A 6,935-nucleotide genomic window follows, 5' to 3' on the forward strand; every position below is an offset into this window, starting at 1 on the left:
CTCCCTCCCACCCCCCATCAACCCTCAGTTTGCTCTCAGTTCTCAACAGTCTCTTATGCTTTGGCTCTCTCCCACTCTAACCTCTTTTTTTTTTTTCCTTCCCCTCCCCCATGGGTTCCTGTTAAGTTTCTCAGGATCCACATAAGAGTGAAACCATATGGTATCTGTCTTTCTCTGTATGGCTTATTTCACTTAGCATCACACTCTCCAGTTCCATCCACGTTGCTACAAAAGGCCATATTTCATTTTTTCTCATTGCCACGTAGTATTCCATAGTGTATATAAACCACAATTTCTTTATCCATTCATCAGTTGATGGACATTTAGGCTCTTTCCATAATTTGGCTATTGTTGAGAGTGCTGCTATGAACATTGGGGTACAAGTGCCCCTATGCATCAGTACTCCTGTGTCCCTTGGATAAATTCCTAGCAGTGCTATTGCTGGGTCATAGGGTAGGTCTATTTTTAATTTTCTGAGGAACCTCCACACTGCTTTCCAGAGCGGCTGCACCAATTTGCATTCCCACCAACAGTGCAAGAGGGTTCCCGTTTCTCCACATCCTCTCCAGCATCTATAGTCTCCTGATTTGTTCATTTTGGCCACTCTGACTGGCGTGAGGTGATACCTGAGTGTGGTTTTGATTTGTATTTCCCTGATAAGGAGCGACGCTGAACATCTTTTCATGTGCCTGTTGGCCATCCGGATGTCTTCTTTAGAGAAGTGTCTATTCATGTTTTCTGCCCATTTCTTCACTGGGTTATTTGCTTTTCGGGTGTGGAGTTTGGTGAGCTCTTTATAGATTTTGGATACTAGCCCTTTGTCCGATATGTCATTTGCAAATATCTTTTCCCATTCCGTTGGTTGCCTTTGAGTTTTGTTGGTTGTTTCCTTTGCTGTGCAGAAGCTTTTGATCTTCATAAGGTCCCAGTAATTCACTTTTGCTTTTAATTCCCTTGCCTTTGGGGATGTGTCGAGTAAGAGATTGCTACGGCTGAGGTCAGAGAGGTCTTTTCCTGCTTTCTCCTCTAAGGTTTTGATGGTTTCCTGTCTCACATTCAGGTCCTTTATCCATTTTGAGTTTATTTTTGTGAATGGTGTGAGAAAGTGGTCTAGTTTCAACCTTCTGCATGTTGCTGTCCAGTTCTCCCAGCACCATTTGTTAAAGAGACTGTCTTTTTTCCATTGGATGTTCTTTCCTGCTTTGTCAAAGATGAGTTGGCCATACGTTTGTGGGTCTAGTTCTGGGGTTTCTATTCTATTCCATTGGTCTATGTGTCTGTTTTTGTGCCAATACCATGCTGTCTTGATGATGACAGCTTTGTAGTAGAGGCTAAAGTCTGGGATTGTGATGCCTCCTGCTTTGGTCTTCTTCTTCAAAATTACTTTGGCTATTCGGGGCCTTTTGTGGTTCCATATGAATTTTAGGATTGCTTGTTCTAGTTTCGAGAAGAATGCTGGTGCAATTTTGATTGGGATTGCATTGAATGTGTAGATAGCTTTGGGTAGTATTGACATTTTGACAATATTTATTCTTCCAATCCATGAGCAGGGAATGTCTTTCCATTTCTTTAAATCTTCTTCAATTACCTTCATAAGCTTTCTATAGTTTTCAGCATACAGATCCTTTACATCTTTGGTTAGATTTATTCCTAGGTATTTTATGCTTCTTGGTGCAATTGTGAATGGGATCAGTTTCCTTATTTGTCTTTCTGTTGCTTCATTGTTAGTGTATAAGAATGCAACTGATTTCTGTACATTTATTTTCTATCCTGCAACTTTGCTGAATTCATGTATCAGTTCTAGCAGACTTTTGGTGGAGTCTGTCGGATTTTCCATGTATAATATCATGTCATCTGCAAAAAGCGAAAGCTTGACTTCATCTTTGCCAATTTTGATGCCTTTGATTTCCTTTTGTTGTCTGATTGCTGATGCTAGAACTTCCAGCACTATGTTAAACAACAGCGGTGAGAGTGGGCATCCCTGTCGTGTTCCTGATCTCAGGGAAAAAGCTCTCAGTTTTTCCCCGTTGAGGATGATGTTAGCTGTGGGCTTTTCATAAATGGCTTTTATGATCTTTAAGTATGTTCCTTCTATCCCGACTTTCTCAAGGGTTTTTATTAAGAAAGGGTGCTGAATTTTGTCAAAGGCCTTTTCTGCATCGATTGACAGGATCATATGGTTTTTCTCTTTTCTTTTATTAATGTGATGTATCACATTGATTGATTTGCGAATGTTGAACCAGCCCTGCATCCCAGGAATGAATCCCACTTGATCATGGTGAATAATTCTTTTTATATGCTGTTGAATTCGATTTGCTAGTATCTTATTGAGAATTTTGGCATCCATATTCATCAGGGATATTGGCCTGTAGTTCTCTTTTTTTACTGGGTCTCTGTCTGGTTTAGGAATCAAAGGAATACTGGCTTCATAGAATGAGTCTGGAAGTTTTCCTTCCCTTTCTATTTCTTGGAATAGCTTGAGAAGGATAGGTATTATCTCTGCTTTAAACGTCTGGTAGAACTCCCCTGGGAAGCCATCTGGTCCTGGACTCTTATTTGTTGGGAGATTTTTGATAACCGATTCAATTTCTTCGCTGGTGATGGGTCTGTTCAAGCTTTCTATTTCCTCCTGATTGAGTTTTGGAAGAGTGTGGGTGTTCAGGAATTTGTCCATTTCTTCCAGGTTGTCCAATTTGTTGCCATATAATTTTTCATAGTATTCCCTGATAATTGTTTGTATCTCTGAGGGATTGGTTGTAATAATTCCATTTTCATTCATGATTTTATCTATTTGGGTCATCTCCCGTTTCTTTTTGAGAAGCCTGGCTCGAGGTTTGTCAATTTTGTTTATTTTTTCAAAAAACCAACTCTTGGTTTCGTTGATCTGCTCTACAGTTTTTTTAGATTCTATATTGTTTATTTCTGCTCTGATCTTTATTATTTCTCTTCTTCTGCTGGGTTTAGGCTGCCTTTGCTGTTCTGCTTCTAGTTCCTTTAGGTGTGCTGTTAGATTTTGTATTTGGGATTTTTCTTGTTTCTTGAGATAGGCCTGCATGGCAATGTATTTTCCTCTCAGGACTGCCTTCGCTGCGTCCCAAAGCGTTTGGATTGTTGTATTTTCATTTTCGTTTGTTTCCATATATTTTTTAATTTCTTCTCGAATTGCCTGGTTGACCCACTCATTCGTTAGTAGGGTGTTCTTTAACCTCCATGCTTTTGGAGGTTTTCCAGACTTTTTCCTGTGGTTGATTTCAAGCTTCATAGCATTGTGGTCTGAAAGTATGCATGGTATGATTTCAATTCTTGTAAACTTATGAAGGGCTGTTTTGTGACCCAGTATATGATCTATCTTGGAGAATGTTCCATGTGCACTCGAGAAGAAAGTCAATTCTGTTGCTTTGGGATGCAGAGTTCTAAATATATCTGTCAAGTCCATCTGATCCAATGTCTCATTCAGGGCCCTTGTTTCTTTATTGACCGTGTGTCTAGATGATCTATCCATTTCTGTAAGTGGGGTGTTAAAGTCCCCTGCAATTACCACATTCTTATCAATAAGGTTGCTTGTGTTTATGAGTAATTGTTTTATATATTTGGGCGCTCCGGTATTCGGCGCATAGACATTTATAATTGTTAGCTCTTCCTGATGGATAGACCCTGTCACTATTATATAATGTCCTTCTTCATCTCTTGTTACAGCCTTTAATTTAAAGTCTAGTTTGTCTGATATAAGTATGGCTACTCCAGCTTTCTTTTGGCTTCCAGTAGCATGATAAATAGTTCTCCATCCCCTCACTCTCAATCTAAAGGTGTCCTCAGGTCTAAAATGAGTCTCTTGTAGACAGCAAATAGATGGGTCTTGTTTTTTTATCCATTCTGATACCCTATGTCTTTTGGTTGGCGCATTTAATCCATTTACATTCAGTGTTATTATAGAAAGATATGGGTTTAGAGTCATTGTGATGTCTGTATGTTTTATGCTTGTAGTGATGTCTCTGGTACTTTGTCTCACAGGGTCCCCCTTAGGATCTCTTGTAGGGCTGGTTTAGTGGTGACAAATTCCTTCAGTTTTTGTTTGTGTGGAAAGACCTTTATCTCTCCTTCTATTCTAAATGACAGGCTTGCTGGATAAAGGATTCTCGGCTGCATATTTTTTCTGTCTAGCACACTGAAAATCTCGTGCCAACTCTTTCTGGCCTGCCACGTTTCAAAAGAGAGATCAGTCACGAGTCTTATAGGTCTCCCTTTATATGTGAGGGCACGTTTACCCCTTGCTGCTTTCAGAATTTTCTCTTTATCCTTGTATTTTGCCAGTTTCACTATGATATGTCGTGCAGAAGATCGATTCAAGTTACGTCTGAAGGGAGTTCTCTGTGCCTCTTGGATTTCAATGCCTTTTTCCTTCCCCACTTCAGGGAAGTTCTCAGCTATTAGTTCTTCAAGTACCCCTTCAGCACCTTTCCCTCTCTCTTCCTCCTCTGGGATACCAATGATGCGTATATTATTTCTTTTGAGTGTATCACTTAGTTCTCTAATTTTCCCCTCATATTCCTGGATTTTTTTATCTCTCTTTTTCTCAGCTTCCTCTTTTTCCATAACTTTATCTTCTAGTTCACCTATTCTCTCCTCTGCCTCTTCAATCCGAGCTGTCATGGTTTCCATTTTGTTATGCATTTCATTTAAAGCGTTTTTCAGCTCCTCGTGACTGTTCCTTAGTCCCTTGATCTCTGTAGCAAGAGATTCTCTGCTGTCAGCTATACTGTTTTCAAGCCCAGCGATTAATTTTATGACTATTATTCTAAATTCACTTTCTGTTATATTATTTAAATCCTTTTTGATCAGCTCATTAGCTGTTGTTATTTCCTGGAGATTCTTCTGAGGGGAATTCTTCCGCTTGGTCATTTTGGATAGTCCCTGGCGTGGTGAGGACCTGCAGGGCACTTCCCCTGTGCTGTGGTGTATAACTGGAGTTGGTGGGCGGAGCCGCAGTCAGACCTGATGTCTGCCCCCAGCCCACCGCTGGGGCCACAGTCAGACTGGTGCGTGCCTTCTCTTCCCCTCTCCTAGGGGCGGGATTCACTGTGGGATGGGGTGGCCCGTCTGGGCTACTTGCACACTGCCAGGCTTGTGATGCTGGGGATCTGGCGTCTTAGCTGGGGTGGGTAGGCAAGGTGCACAGGGGCAGGAGGGGCAGGCTTAGCTTGCTTCTCCTTAGGTGATCCACTTCAGGAGGGGCCCTGTGGCAGCAGGAGGGAGTCAGATCCGCTGCCGGAGGTTTGGCTCCGCAGAAGCGCAGAGTTGGGTGTTTGCGCGGAGCGAGCAAGTTCCCTGGCAGGAACTGGTTCTCTTTGGGATTTTGGCTGGGGGATGGGCGGGGAAGATGGCGCTGGCGAGCGCCTTTGGTCCCCACCAAACTGAGCTCTGTCGTCCGGGGGCTCAGCAGCTTTCCTTCCCTTTGTCCTCCAGCCTTCCCGCTTTCTGAGCAGAGCTGTTAACTTATGACCTCCCAGCCGCTAAGTCGCGCTTGCTGTCGGAACACAGTCCGTCAGGCCCCTCCGCTTTTTGCAAGCCAGACTCGGGGGCTCTGCTTGGCCGGCGAGCCGCCCCTCCGCCCCGGCTCCCTCCCGCCAGTCCGTGGAGCGCGCACCGCCTCGCAGCCCTTCCTACCCTCTTCCGTGGGCCTCTCGTCTGCGCTTGGCTCCGGCAACTCTGTTCTGCTAATCCTCTGGTGGTTTTCTGGGTTATTTAGGCAGGTGTAGGTGGAATCTAAGTGATCAGCAGGACGCGCGGTGAGCCCAGCGTCCTCCTACGCCGCCATCTTCCCTCAGACCGCCAAAAAATTGTGGTTTATATACACAATGGAGTACACAATGAGTACACAATTGAGTACACAATATACACAATGGCAATGAGAAAGAATGAAATATGGCCCTTTGTACCAACATGGATGGAACTGGAGAATGTTATGCTAAGTGAAATAAGCCATACAGAGAAAGACAGATACCATATGGTTTCACTCTTATGTGGATCCTGAGAAACTTAACAGAAATCCATGGGGGAGGGGAAGGAAAAAAAAGAGGTTAGAGTGGAAGAGAGCCAAAGCATAAGAGACTGTTAAAAACTGAGAACAAACTGAGGGTTGATGGGGGTGGGAGGGCGGGGAGGGTGGGTGATGGGTATTGAGGAGGGCACCTTTTGGGATGAGCACTGGGTGTTGTATGGAAACCAATTTGACAATAAACTTCATATATTGAAAAAAAGGACGTTGTTTTGGAGCTAAACAACCTTGGCTGTCTGTGGTGGGTAGGGAGCCAGTGGTGCACAGGGTAAAAACCAAACTTTTTTTTTGAATCTACAAAACAAACAAACAAACAAACAAACAAACTTTTACATCAGGTGGCCAGTACAGGGAAGATAAATTCCCATAACATTTGGCTTTGAAAGCTAGAGAGACCTAATTTCATGAGTTCTTACAACCAGCCAGACTTAAAGCCTAGAATATTAAAAATCAGCATGCTCAGTTCTGGGCAAGCCTGATGTGATACAGGAAGCAAAGTCCCCACCCTTAAAGAGACAATACAACAAACACACCATGCAGATACAGCATAGAACCAGCAGTTTGATAAATGAAAAGGAAGAGAGGAGGGAGAGTGAGTTGCTCATCTCACAGCATGGTGCAAAGAGGCAGGGATCCCCTCCAGGATCAAAGGAGCTGGCCAGTGCGATTTGCGTCTACCACCCTCCCCATCATAAAACCAGGGCCTCTTGCAAGGATCAGCCTAGTACCCACACCTACTACCTAACTTTCTTGCACCAAGCCCTGCCCCCCCCATATGCTTTGGCAAATCAGCCCTTCCTGTTTTTCCTCACTTCAGTCTCAGCACTGTGGGCTTTCTCCCAAGGAAATCATGTGGGTCTCCTGACCCACATGATTTTCT

This window comes from Herpailurus yagouaroundi, unplaced genomic scaffold (assembly GCF_014898765.1).
Source record: "Herpailurus yagouaroundi ecotype Mexico unplaced genomic scaffold, PumYag 67375, whole genome shotgun sequence".
Classification (NCBI taxonomy): domain Eukaryota; kingdom Metazoa; phylum Chordata; class Mammalia; order Carnivora; family Felidae; genus Herpailurus; species Herpailurus yagouaroundi.